Raw genomic sequence first — 14,729 nt, forward strand, 5'->3', positions numbered from 1 at the left:
CCCCTCCCAGACCCACACTGCCATCAGCCTTTCCATCTTTGTTTGGGGAGATAAACCCTGCAATGTTTGAAGCAATAGTGATGGCAGAAATGAGGACTGTAATTGTCATGAGTACTTTCTCCTCCTTTTGTTAAAAACACATTTGTGAATGTATACACTTGTACTAAGAAAATACCTTCACTTTATTTTTTTTCTATATTAGGTGACATAATATTTATTGACTTTATATGAGCACTTAATTATTGTTAACTTTATGAAATAGCATTTGGGTTGGGGATTGGTGTGTTTCCAGTTATATGTAGGATAATTGTAATATGTTAGGCATAATTATGACCTTATTATTGTCTTTATTTGAGGATTATATATGATTTCAGGAGACATGTATGGGTTCAAGTCTACAAGGGGTGGACTTTTGATGGTTAATACTGTCAATTTGATTGAATTGATGGATGCAAAGTATTTATCTTGGGTGTGTTAGTGAGGATGTTGCCAAAAGAGACTAACATTTGAGTCAGTAGGCTGGGAAAGGCAGACTCACCCTTAATCTGGATGAACACAATCTAATCAGCTGTCAGCACAGCCAGAATAAAAAGCAGACAGAAGGATATGAAAAGACTAGACCGGCCTAGCCTCCCAGCCTACATCTTTCTCCTGTGATGAATACTTCCGGCCCTCAAACATCAGACTCCAAGTTCTCCAGCTTTTGGGACTTGGACTGTCTTCCTTGCTCCTCAGCTTGCAGATGGCCTATTGTGGCATCTTGTGATCGTATGAGTTTAATACTCTTTAATAAACTCATCCTGTCCCTCTAAACAACCCTGACTCACTTAAAGATACACTTTGTGAGGGCAGGGCTATTTTCCTGTTTATACTCTGTTATATCCCCTGGGCATGGTAGTTATTTGAATGGAGTAGGTGTTCAACAATTATTAGTTAGATTAGTAATTCTATTCAGAGGAAAGGTTATGGAATATGTATCAATTACAGGTCATTTATTTCCAATGATTCCATTAATGTGTTATCAGTTGTATTTTAAATGATAAATCTTTAAAAATAATTCGAATTTATTATTAAGAATAACAATACGTATTATACCATCATCCAGGAAATATAATTTTAAAAAGAAAGCTTCATGCCAATGCAAATGGAAAATATATTTTCAATGAATTCTGATCATGTGGTTACCAAATTTAAATTTCAAAATCAAAAATATTAACCCATTTGACAAAATTTCTAACGTTATCATTTGTATTTAGGATAGGCTGTATAAGCATTTCTTAAAATACGTTTAGAGGAACAATTTTTTTTAAATGCTCTCTGAAATTGGAGGGCATGATTTAGAGTCAAATAAAATTGGAATATTGAATAATATATCCATACCTTGGAGGTTTAAAATGTACATTAGGGTGTTAAAATTTATTTGAAGATGAGAAATAAAGGAAATTGTGTAACTATCTACTCTTCCAAGTTATCTGATTACAGAACCTCTTTGAATGTTACTGATGTTAACATCCAAAACACTAGCATTTCTGGAAGTGTATTTTGGGCAGTGTTGGGAGACAGTAACACTTCACAGTCTAATGTTCATTTGTGGCAGGCTTAAGATCTCAGTAAAGTGTGAGAAAATGCTATGCAAGAAAAAAATAAATCAGTATTAGTCATTATCTAGCTTAGGAACTTCTGGGTGAATAAGAACAAGCAACTTCAAATAGCTCTACATGGAATTTTTTTAAGCTGGTTGTTATGATAATATAATTGGGGTCACTGAATGACTAAATAACAATTGACTATTAACTGAAATGATAGAAACATTATGTCAATTTGATAGGCAGCACAGTGATGCCAGGCAGAACTTATTCTTAAAAATGCTTCATTTTAAAAACCATATTCACAAGAACTTATAATGGAGATATTACAGAAAAAGAATAAATGATCTTTAAAGCTCAATTATGCTGTAATTTATTACTCCTCCAAAATTGTCATTTAAACAATGTGTTATTCACTGATTTCTAAAATATATAATCCTAGTGTCAAGTGCTTTTTAGAAGTCTTTGTGCAGTCAACAATATCTGTGCTTGTTTTGGGACAAAGAAAAATACTTCCAAGATTAAATTGTTATTTTCAAAAGCCTCAGTTAGTAAAAAATAAATAAATAAATTTAGAGATAATAAAAGCAGTGAAAAAAGTAGTGGCTGTTAGATTATTTCTACCCTTTTCAGAGTTGGTTGTCAACTGTTTCTAAACTTAAAATAAGTAGTTTAAAAGATGATATAAAACTCCAACATTTTACTCTTATTCATAATTTTTCTTAACTTTAGAGGGGCCTTTTAGGAAATAGTATATGTCATGATAAAAAGCGCTTATCTTCAACTAGTCAAATCATTCAGTTTCACATCATTTATTAGGCTTTAGGGTTTTTTAATAAAATAGATGAAGTGTTTTTGGAAAAATACAACTTCATAATTATGACTTAATTTAAAAATATTTATATCTGGCTATCTCAGTATATTAGTACGTTTTCACACTGCTATTAAAAAAAGTCCCGAGACTTGGTAATTTATAAAGGAAAAAGGTTTGACTCACAGATTTGCATGGCTGGGGAGGCCTCAGGAAACTTACAATCATGGTGGAAGGGGAAGCAGGCACGTCTTACAAGGTGCCAGGTGAGAGAGAGAGAGAGTGAGAGCAAGAATGAGGAAGTGCCACACTTTAAAATCATCAGCTCTCGTGAGAACTCACTCACTATCATTAGAACATCATGAGGGAAACTGCCCCCATGAGCCAATTACCTCCCACCAAGCACCTCCATTGACATGTTGGAATTATGGGGATTTCAATTTAAGATGAGATTTGGGTGAGGACATAGCCAAACCATATAACTCAGTAGTTTTTAACTGCATCTATTAATTAAATGACTCCTGGATATATGTTTCCAAATTTCATTATGCTAATTTATGGGTAATAAAAATATATTATTGTAATTTCTCACAGTTATTTACTATAAGCATACATTACATTTATATCTCTAACTTAAAAATTTTTTTTAATATGTTACAGGTGCACATAGCTTTAAAATTCAAGAGATGCACCAGGCTTGTTAAGAAAAACAACAGTACTATCCTCACTCCTAAATTTCCTACTACCTAGAAATCCTCTTTCGTAAAACTTTGGCTATGTAATGCGATATATTTTAAAAATATACATGGATTTTATCACTTTATATTTCACATTTAGAATTTAGCTATTAATTTTTAATTACAGAAGATGAGGATTTAGTTGTTTTTCACACCTAGCCTCCCCTACCATGCCAAATCACAGATGCATAAACTTATTTCCTCTGTCATCTTCTCAACATATTTGTATTGCAGTTATGGTTGAATAAGTATTCATTGTTTATAACTGGATAAATATATTAGTGATATTAATAGCTAATAAATATAGCATACATTTAATTTTTTGCTGTGCTATTTTTTTAAAGAAAGTTTGACATTTTTCTCTATTGTGAGTTTTAGATTTATTTAGTTTAGCTCTTTATTTTTCTCCTTATACTAAATATTAAAATGTCAGTGCTTATTCTTAGAAAGTACAAGCCCTCCTAACATCTGATAGAAACATTTTTAGAAACTTAAGAAATAAAAAGTATGACCTTGTTGTGGAGATGCTGATGCCATATTGAATTAAAATGTTGGTACTGAAAAAATCATAAATTGAATGAATTTAATAATTTACAGTAGGAAATAATCTTATTTTGCTGGTCTGAAAACTCACATTAAAATATACAACAACCTTGTTGTTTTTTCATTTAAACTGTGTCTTAAATTTTTTTATACAAAATATTGTGAAACTCAATTCAAAAATTGTTACTGTACCCTGGAAAATGTAAATATAAGCAATACCCACTGTAAAATGCAATTTTCATTGTCAGCAACTGTAATAGTAGTCGTAATAATAATAATTGATATCCTGGGAATAACATTAATTTCTGAAATGTATTAATTTATGAAGAAGGAAAATTCCTATGAACTCAGTTTGCTACAAATGTATTTATATTACCTTCATACTTGATTGCTAATCTGGCTGGATATAGAAGTCCAGTTTGGAAACCATTTGCCTTCACATTTTCAAGAAAGCACTCCTTTGTCCACTACCTTCCTCTGTTGTGTTGAGATATCTGAAATCATTCAGATTCTTGCTAAAAATATATAAGATCATGTGCATTTATTTTTCCCTTGTTCTCTTTTTGGAAGTTTATACAATCTCATTTTTCCTAGTGTTCTGAAACTGCAACGATTTGTTTTTATGTGGGTCCATTTCTATCCATTTGCTGGGTCCTCAGTAATGCTTGCCTGAAAATCTGTAGCCTTCCATTTAGGAGAAAATTTGTGAATTGTTTCTTCCATTCAGCTTTTTTAAAATTCTCTTTTTCTTTCTAATTACTTTCTCATGTAGAACTTCTACTGGAACTCTAATTTTATAACCTTTGTTTTATTATTTATCTCTTTGTTTTACTGCTTACCTACAGGAAAGATTTTAAAATTTAAAAAAAAAAGTCAAGAGTTCTTCTTTTCTTTCTCTGAGTGTTCTTTTCACTATTGCATGTTCTTATTTCATGAGAATATAAACTTGTATTTTCTCAGATATGAAAGAAACATTTTCTTCTATATCTGAGAAGGAAGATATATTTTTGATATGCTGGTTTTCTTGTTTTGGGGTATCATATAATCCAGCAATATTAGTGAGGATTGACAGTTCTACTTTTAATTTGTTGAGGAAGCTACAAAGTGTTCTCCATAGAGGTGATACTAATTTACATTCCTACCAACAGTGTCCAAGAGTTTCCCTTTCTTCCCATCCTCACCAGCCATTGCTATTGCCTGTCACTTGGATGAAAGCTATTTAAACTGGGTGAGATAACTCATTGTAGTTTTGATTTGCATTTCTCTGATAATTAGTGATTTTGAACACTCTTTGTTATACCTGGTTGCCATTTGTATGCCTTCTTTGTGTGTCTCTCTGTGTATATATGTGTGTGTTTTATTTCAGTAGCTTTAAGGGTACAAGTGGTTTTTGGTTGCATGGATGAATTGTACCGTGGTCAGGCATGTCCTTGCTCTGGATCTGCACATGCAGGTACAAGCAGTGGCCCCAGTGGGGATCAGGGAGCCGTTCTCTGACTGCTGTGGTGATATTTCAGAGGGAAGCACAACTGACTATGCTGCATAGAAAAATACACAAAGAGAATGGGGAGTAGCAGCTGGCAATGAGCCCTACCCAGTTCCCATGCACTTGGCGAGCCACAGTGTCCCACTAGCAGCAGCTAGCTGGGTTCCAGGTAGTCTGCACTCAGGACTCAAAACTGTCCCCAGCAATAAAGCTTCCCTACTAAGAAAGAAACCTCCTGGTGTAATGGAGTTTTCAGGCCAGACTCCTCCAAGTCCTTCTGCAAAACAGGGGCATCAAGTTTCTGTGCCCAAGGCTATATCACACTTTCCACTCACTTCTCATTTCTGGCCAAGTGGGTCCATTCCCATTCAGGATTATATTGTGAATCTCAGTTGGTAGCTTCTCTCAATCTGTGACGCCTGCCTGAGTTAGCTGGCTGACTTTCACAAGGTCCCTTGTGAAGTAAGATCAGAATTGGCTTGCCTCCATCCCCAGTGGAAGCTAGGACTGCACACAAAGCACCTGCAATGTTGATCCTTGTCATATACTCTCCACCGCTTACTAAATCAGCTTAGGTGCTGGGTAGGATTAAAGCATTCCCCCATGGCCTGTGATTGACAGGTTCCCCAGTAAAAGTGTATATATGCCAGAGGCATGGTCTCCCCCCTCACACTTCGGGAACTCACAGTTTTCTGCCTGATATACATTGTAGGCTTCAGCCAACCACTTTTTTCAAAGGGTCTGTGGTTTTCTGAAGTTTTCCTGCTTAGTTACTGTGTTGCTTATTGGAAAATATATGTCCACAGTCTGTCTCTACACATTACTTTTTTTTTTTCAAGTGGGAGAAACATGCTAAGACGTCCTCCAATCCTGAGGTTGATGGGAAAATGTATATCTTCTTTCGAGAAATACCTGTTAAGATATTTTACCCAATTTTTCATTGGTTTGTTTTTTTTTCTTATTGAGTGGTTTGAGCTGCTTATATATTCTGATTATTAATCCCTACTCAGATGGGTATTTTGAACTTATTTTTTTCACCCTGTGGGTTGTTTCTTAACTTTGCTGAATGTTTCCTTTTTGTGCAGAAGTCATTTTTTGTTTGTTTGCTTTGTTTATTTAACATAATGTGATCCCATTTTTTGCTTTGGTTGTCTGTGCTTTGTAGGTATTTCTCAAAAAACATTTCTCCAGGCCAATGTCTTAGAGATGTTTCCCTATGTTTTATTTTAGTATTTTCATGGTTTCGTCTCCTAGGTTCAAGGCTTTAACCCATTTTGATTTGATTTTTTGTATATGGCAAGAGCTATGTGTCTAGTTTCATTCTTTTGTGTATGATATCCAGTTTTTCTGGCACCATTTATTGAAGAGACTATCCTTTCTCCAGTGTAAACTCTTGGTAACTTTGTCAAAAATCAGTTCACCATAGATATCTAAATTGTTTTCTGGCTTCTTTATTGCATTCCATTTGTCTGTATGTCTTGTTTTATGCCAGTACTATGTTCTTTTGGTTGCCACAGCCCTGTAGTAAAATTTCAAATAAGGTAATGTGATTCTTCCAGTTTTGTTATTTTTTTCTCAGAATGGCTTTGGATATTTTTGGGTTTTTTTTGTGTGTGGTTCCATATAAATGTTAGGATTAGTTTTGCTTTGTTTTGTTTGTTTGTTTGTTTGCTTGCTTTTTAGATTTCTGTGAAGAGTGTCATTGGTATTTTGTTAGAGATTGCTTCAAATCTGTAGTATTTTGGACAATATGGAAATTTAAACAATATTGATTATTTAAACCCATGAACATATAATTGTGTGTGTGTGTGTGTGTATGTGTGTTCTTTTCAATTTCTTTCATCAACGCTTTGTAGTTTTCTTTGTAGAGATCTCTCATATCTTTGGTTAAGTTAATTTCTAGGTGCTTTATTTTATTTGTAGCTATTGTAAATGGAATTACTTTTTTTATTTCTTTTTCAGATTTTTTGCCTTTGATATGTAGAAATGCTAATGAATTTGTATGCTGACTTTGCATCTGCAACTTTACTGGGTTTGTTCATTAGTTATCATAGTTTTTTTGGTGAAGTATTTGTGTTTTTCTAAATATAAGACCATTTTATCTGAAATCAAGGATAATTTAACTTCGGTTCCAAGTTGGATGCACTTTTTTTTTTTTTCCTGTTGTCTAATCACTCTAGCTAGGACTTCCAGTACTACATTAAATAACAGTGATAGTGTTTTTTTTTTTTTTTTCATTCAGTATGACACTAGCTGTGGATCTATCTAATATAGGTTTTATTGTGTTGATGCATATTCCTTCTATACCCAGTTTTTGAGAGTTTTTACAATGAAAGGACGTTGAATTTCATCAAATTGTTTTTCAGCATCAGTTGAAATAATTATATAGTTTTTGTTCTTTATTGTGTTGATATGATGAATCATGCTGATTTATTTGTGTAGTTAAACCATCTTTGCATTACTAGGATAAATCCCACTTGGTCAAGATGAACGATATGTTAATCCATTGTTCAACTGAATTTGTTAGTATTTTGTTAATGATTTTGGCATCAATGTTCATCAGAGATACTGGCACACAGTTTTCTTTTTTTGTGTGTCTTTTTCTGGTTTTGGTGTCAGGGTAATACTGGCTTTGTAGAATTAGTTTGGAAGTATTTTCTCCTCCTCTATTTTTGGGAATAATTTGAGGAGGACTGTATTTAGTTCTTTTTAAAATGTTTAGTAAAAATCAACTGTGAAGCCATTGATTCCTGGGCTTTTCTTTGATGGAAGAAGTTTTCTTATGGCTTTGATATTGTTATTAAGATTTTGGATTTCTTTATTGTTCTATTTTGGTAAGTTGTGTATGTCTAGTAATGTATTCATTTCTTCTAGGTTTTCCAATTTTTTTGTCATATAGTTGCTCTAGTAGTCACTAATTATCCTTTGAATTTCTGCAGTATCAGTTGTAATGTCTCTTTTTGATTCTCTGATTTTATTTATTTTATTACCTCTTTTTTAGTTGGTTTTCCTAAAAGTTTGTTGACTTTGTTTATCTTTTATGAACACCAACTATCCTTTCATTAATATTATGTAATTGATTTTAGTTTTAATTTCACTACTTCTGCTCTGATCTTTATTATTTCTTTTCTTCTACTAACTTTTGATTTGCTTAGTAGGTGCTTTCCTAGTTCTTTAAGATGCATCATTGTTCATTTGAAATTTTTCTACCTTTTTAATGTAGGTACTTACAGCTGTAAACCTTTTCTTAGCACCGGTTTGCTGTATTCCAAAAATTTTGATATGTTTTATTACTCTTTTCATTGGTTTCAAAAAATTTTATTTTGTTTAAATTTCTTTATTGACCAATTAGTCATTCCAAAGCATATTGATTAATTTCCATGTGTTGGTATAGTTTCCAAAGTTCCCTTTGTTATTGATTTCTAGTTTTATTCAATTGTGGTCAGAGGAGATGCTTGATATAATTCCCTCCTCTTTTTGTAATGTTTTAAGACTTGTTTTGTAGCCTAAAATATGATCTATCTTTGAGAATGATCCACATGCTGAAGAAAAGAATGTGTACTCTGCAGCTATAGAGTAACATGTTCTGTAACTGTCTATTAGCTGCATTTGGTCTATAGTGCAGGGTAAGTTCAGTGTGTCTTTGCTGATATTCTGTCTAGATAATTTACTCAATGCTGAAAGTTGGAGGATGACGTCTCTACCTATTATTGTATTGAGGTCTATTTCTCTCTTTAGCTTTAAAAATATTTACTTCACATATCTAAGTGCTCCAGCATTGGGTGCATACTGAAATACATTTAAATTGTTATATTCTCTTGCAGTATATAACAATTCACCAAGACTCTTTTGTCACTATTTAATGACCTTCTTTGTCTCTTTTCAGAATTTTTGTCATAAAATGTATTTTACCTGATAGAAGTATAGGCACTCCTGCTCTTTTTCTGGTTTCTGTTGGCATAGAATATGTTTTCCATTCCTTTATTTTCAGTTTGTGTTTTTTATATGTGAATTGAGTTTCTTATAGGCAGCACATAGTTGAGTCTCTTTTTAAAATCGATTCAGGCACTTTATGTCTTTTGATTGGAGATTTTTGTCTATTTACATTTAATGTAATTGATATGTGAGGACTTTACTGACATTTTGTTATTTGTTTTCTGATTTTTTTGGTGTTATCTCCCTTCTTTCGTCCTTCATCTTCATTTGTATAAAGGTGACTTTTCTCTTGTGGTGTGCTTTAATTTCATGCTTTTTATTTTTTGTATGTCTACTGTAGGTCTTTTCATTTGAAGTTACCATGAGGTTTGTAAATGAGATTTTATAAATGGTCATATTAAACTGATGACAATTTAATTCTGATTGCAAAAAGATCCAATTAATAAATAACTCATGCAATTTATAAACTTTAACTCCACCTCAAACTTTCTAATTTTTTGTTGTTTCTATTTATATCTGTTTATTATGTTTACATCTTTTTTTTTTAAGTTATACTTTAAGTTCTGGGATACGCATGCAGAATATGCAGGTTTGTTACATAGGTATACATGTGCCATAATTGTTTGCTGCACCCATCAACCTGTCATCTACATTAGGCATTTGTCCTAATGCTATCCCTCCCCTTGCCCCCCACCCCGTGACAGGCCCCAGTGTGTGATGTTCCCCTCCCTGTGCCTATATGTTCTCATTGTTCAACTCTCACTTATGAGTGAGAACATGCAGTGTTTGGTTTTCTGTTCCTGTGTTAGTTTGCTGAGAATGAAGAGCTTTGGCACAGCAAAAGAAACTATCATCAGAGTAAACAGGCAACCTACAGAATGGGAGAAAATTTTTGCAATCTATCCATCTGATAAAGGGCTAATATTCAGAATTTACAAGAAACTTAAACAAATTTACAAGAAAAAACAATCTCATCAAAAAGTGGGCAAAGTATATAAACAGACACTTTTCAAAAGAAGACATTTATGCGGCCAATAAACATATGAAAAAAAGCTCATCATCACTGGTCATTAGAGAAATGCAAATCAAACCACAATGAGACAACATCTCATGCTAGTTGGAATGGCAATCACTAAAAAGTCAGGAAACAACAGTTGCTGGAGAGGATGTGGAGAAATAGAAATGCTTTTACTATTTTTGGGGGGTAAGTTGTGTATGTCTAGTAATGTATCCACTTTTACACTGTGGATACATTTACAATTCAACCATTGTAGAAGACAGTGTGGTGATTCATCAAGGATCTAGAACCAGAAATACCATTTGACTCAGCAATCCCATTACTGGGTATATACCCAAAGGAGTATAAATCATTCTACTATAAAGACACGTGCACATGTATGTTTATTGCAGCACTATTCACAATAACAAAGACTTGGAACCAACCCAAATGCCCATCAATGTTAGACTGTATAAAGAAAATGTGGTACATATACACCATGGAATACTATGCAGCTATAAAAAAGAATGAGTTCATGTCCTTTGCAGTATCTATACCTTAAAAAGTGTTTTAGCTATTATTTTTAATAAGTTTATCTTTTAGTCTTACTACTAAAGATATGAATGGTTTACACACAATGAATACATGATCAGATTATTCTTTGTGTACTCACTGTTACCTGTGAGTTTTTACCTTTAGATAATTTCTTATTGCTCATTGACATCCTTTCTTTTTAGAATCAATAACTTTCTTTTACATTTCTTGAATGACAGGTCTGGTGTTTTCCAAATTTCTTAGTTCTCATTGGGAAAATACTTCTCCTTTATGTTTTTTTTGTTTGTTTGTTTGTTTTTGTTTTTTTTTGAAGTGTCTTGCTCTGTCACCCAGGCTGGAGTGCAGTGGCACAATCTCAGCTCACTACAACCTCTACCTCCCGGGTTCAAGCGATTCTCTTGCCTCAGCCTCTCAAGTATCTGGGGTTACAGGTGCATGCCACAACACCCAGATAATTTTTGTATTTTTACTAGAGATGGGGTTTCACCATGTTGGCCAGGCTAGTCTCCAGCTCCTGACATTGTGCAACCACCTGCCTCAGCCTACTACTGTGCTGGGATTACAGGCATGAGCCACCGTGCCTGTCCTCCTTTGTTTTAAAGGTATTTTCACTGGATATTGACACTCTTTTGTATGCTATTTATTTTTTCTTGCTGCTTTTAGGATTCTTTCTTTATCTTTCTTTATCAATTGATTATTGGATGTCTTCAAGTAGTCTTACTGTGTTAAATCCAGTTGGTGTTCTATTACCTTCTTATACTTGAATATTGATAACTTTCTTTAGGTTTCAAAGCTCACTGTTATTATTTCTTTGAAGAGACTTTTACCCCAATCTCTTGGTGTACCTGCTCTTTAAGAACAATAAGATTAGATGTTTTTGAGGCTGTTTTCTAGACCTTGTTGGTATGCTTCATTCTTTTTCATCCTTTGTTTCTTTTGCTTTCTCTTACTGTGCATTTTCAGTAGCTGATCTCCAAGTTCATTATTTTTTTTCAGCTTAATAATTTCTGCTGTTAAAATACTGTGATGCATTTTTTCATTTTGTTAATTGAATTTTTAAACTCCTACATATCTACTTGATTTTTCTATTATTTCAATCTCTTTGTAAATGTTTTCTAATAGAATTATATGGGATATAATTAAATTAAAGAGCTTCTGCACAGCAAAAGAAACCACCATCAGAGTGAACAGGCAATCTACAGAATGGGAGAAAATTTTTGCAATCTACTCATCTGACAAAGGGCTAATATCCAGAAGCTACAAAGAACTCAAACAAATTTACAAGAAAAAAAACAAACAACCCCATCAAAAAGTGGGCAAAGGATATGATCAGACACTTCTCAAAAGAAGACATTCATGCAGCCAACAGACACATGAAAAAATGCTCATCATCACCTGCCTCAGAGAAATGCAAATCAAAACCACAATGAGATACCACCTCACACCAGTTAGAATGGCAATCATTAAAAAATCAGAAAACAACAGGTGCTGGAGAGGATGTGGAGAAATAGGAATACTTTTACACTGTTGGTGGGACTGTAAACTAGTTCAACCATTGTGGAAAACAGTGTGGCGATTCCTCAAAGATCTAGAACTAAAAATACCATTTGACCCAGCCATCCCATTACTTATAAACTAAAGGATTATAAGTCATGCTGCTATACAGTCACATGCACACGTATGTTTATTGCGGCACTATTCACAATAGCAAAGACTTGGAATCAACCCAAATGTCCATCACTGACAGACTGAATTAAGAAAAGGTGGCACCTATACACCATGGAATACTATGCAGCCATAAAAAAGGATGAGTTCGTGTCCTTTGTAGGGACATGGATGCAGCTGGAAACCATCATTCTCAGCAAACTATCGCAAGAACAGAAAACCAAATTCCGCATGTTCTCACTCATAGGTGGGAACTGAACAATGAGATCACTTGGACACAGGGAGGGGGACATCACACACCAGGTCCTATTGTGGGGAGGGGGTAGGGGAGAGGGATAGCATTAGGAGATATATCTAATATAAATGATGAGTTAATGGGTGCAGCAAACCAACATGGCACATGTATACATATGTAACAAACCTGCACGTTGTGCACATGTACCCTAGAAATGAAAGTATTTAAAAAAAAAAGAATTCTAAATTCCTTCTTTGTGTTACTGTGATATTGTTTAAGCGTCCTCAAAAAAAAGCTAGTTTGAGTTCTCTTCTGAAAAGTCACATGTCTCTCACTCCAGGATTGGTCAATGGTGCCTCATTTTGTTTGTTTGGTCAGGTCATGTTTTCTTGTATGTTCTTGATGCTTGTTGATGTTCATGATGTTTGGGCATTGAAGAGTTTAGGTAATCGAAGTTCTTGCTTGTTTGGATGTATACTTCTTGAGAAGACTTTCGCGTTTCTCAAACGGAATTGAGAGTTGCAATTTAAGTCTTTGGTTACTGCAGCTATATCTGTGTTAAGGGGTGCCACAAGTCCAGTGATGTTGCCACATTTGCACGCTTGTAGAAGTATATCATGGGTGGACTTGAATACAATCTGGGGTAATTTCCTGGAATACCAGGGAGTCTCTCATTCTCTTCTCTCACTTTTCCCCAAACAGGTGTTTGTCTCTCTGTGCTGGGCTGAATGAAGTTGGGGGAGGGATGATGCAAACACTTCCAAGGCCAATAAAGTTGGGACTATGCTGGGTCACACTTGAAACTGGCATGGTAGTGGATCTAGCCAAGGCCCATGGTAACTACTGCCTGGCTACCACTCATGTAGCCCTACCACGGTCCTTTTAGTCAGCATGTGTTGCATCCTGGCAAGGCTTGGTTTTTCACTTCAGGTTAGTGGGTTCCCTTCTAGCCCAGGGTAGGTTTAGAAATGTCATCCAAGACCTAGGGTCTGGAATTGGAAGTCTAAGGACTCTGCTTTATGCTTATTTATTATTATTATTTTTTAACTGTGGCTGAACATGTATCCAAGTCACAGGACAAAGTTATTTTTACTCTTCCTTTTCCTTTCTGCCGGTGTAAGGAGTCTCTCTTGGAGCTATGAGTTGTGCTTCCTGGAGCTGGAGAAGAGGTGATGCAAGCATTCCCTTGGCCACTCCAGCTTTTGTCTCTCTGAGTTGTGGGTATCTCAATACCACTGTCTCCAAGCTCAGCAAAGCACCAGGACTTACCAAAGCACTGCAAGCCTTGGGTCTGACTGTCTTTCAAGTTTATCCGGGACCCCAGGCTACATTAATCGGGCATTGATGGAGCTAGCCAGAACTCAGGTTCCCACGGCTGGAGTAAAAGATTACCTTTTGACTGGGGTTAGTCCAAATGCCTCCTCTGTGGGCACTGGCTAAATTCTGCCCTGTGTTGTGTTCCACTGGCACAAGGAACACTGAATTCCAATACAAATACCAAAGTCCTTGACTCCCCCTCCCACAAGCACATACATTATCTCTCTTTGTACTTCTGGGGGATGGAGGAGGGATGACGTAGGCAATACAAGACTCCCTTGGCTACCCTCATCAGTGCTTCTTTTCTTGATATGATGTTATAACCAGGTGCTGTGATTGCTTACTTGATTTTTGGTTTTTATGCAAGTTCTTTCTTGCATGTGTAGTTATTCAATTCAGTGTTCCTATCATAGGGTTATCACTGGAGAGTTTTTTTTAGTCATCTTGCTCTTCCCATTCCCTAAAGTGTTTTAAAACTTAAAAAAACGGAACGATAAACAAAGTAAAAAGACAAATGAAGCACTGGAGTTTACTTAAAATCTATATTACGGAAAAAGGACTAATAATTTTATAACACAAATATACATATATGTGTATTTGTGTGTGCATGTTTGTGAGTGTGTTTGTGTGTGTGTGTGTGTCTGTGTGGAGCCAGTTCCAAATATCTGAGAAAGATCCCAGTCAATTTAGAAGGTTTATTTTCCCAAAGTTAAGGACATGTGCCTGTAACATAACCTCAGGACGCCCTGGCGACATGTGCCCAGGGTGGTCGGGGCACAGCTTGGTTTATAAATTTTAGAGAGAAATGAGACATCAATCGATATATGTAAGTTGCACATTGGTTCAGTCCTGAAAGGCAGG

The sequence above is a fragment of the Macaca fascicularis genome, chromosome X (assembly GCF_037993035.2).
Source record: "Macaca fascicularis isolate 582-1 chromosome X, T2T-MFA8v1.1".
NCBI classification, from domain to species: domain Eukaryota; kingdom Metazoa; phylum Chordata; class Mammalia; order Primates; family Cercopithecidae; genus Macaca; species Macaca fascicularis.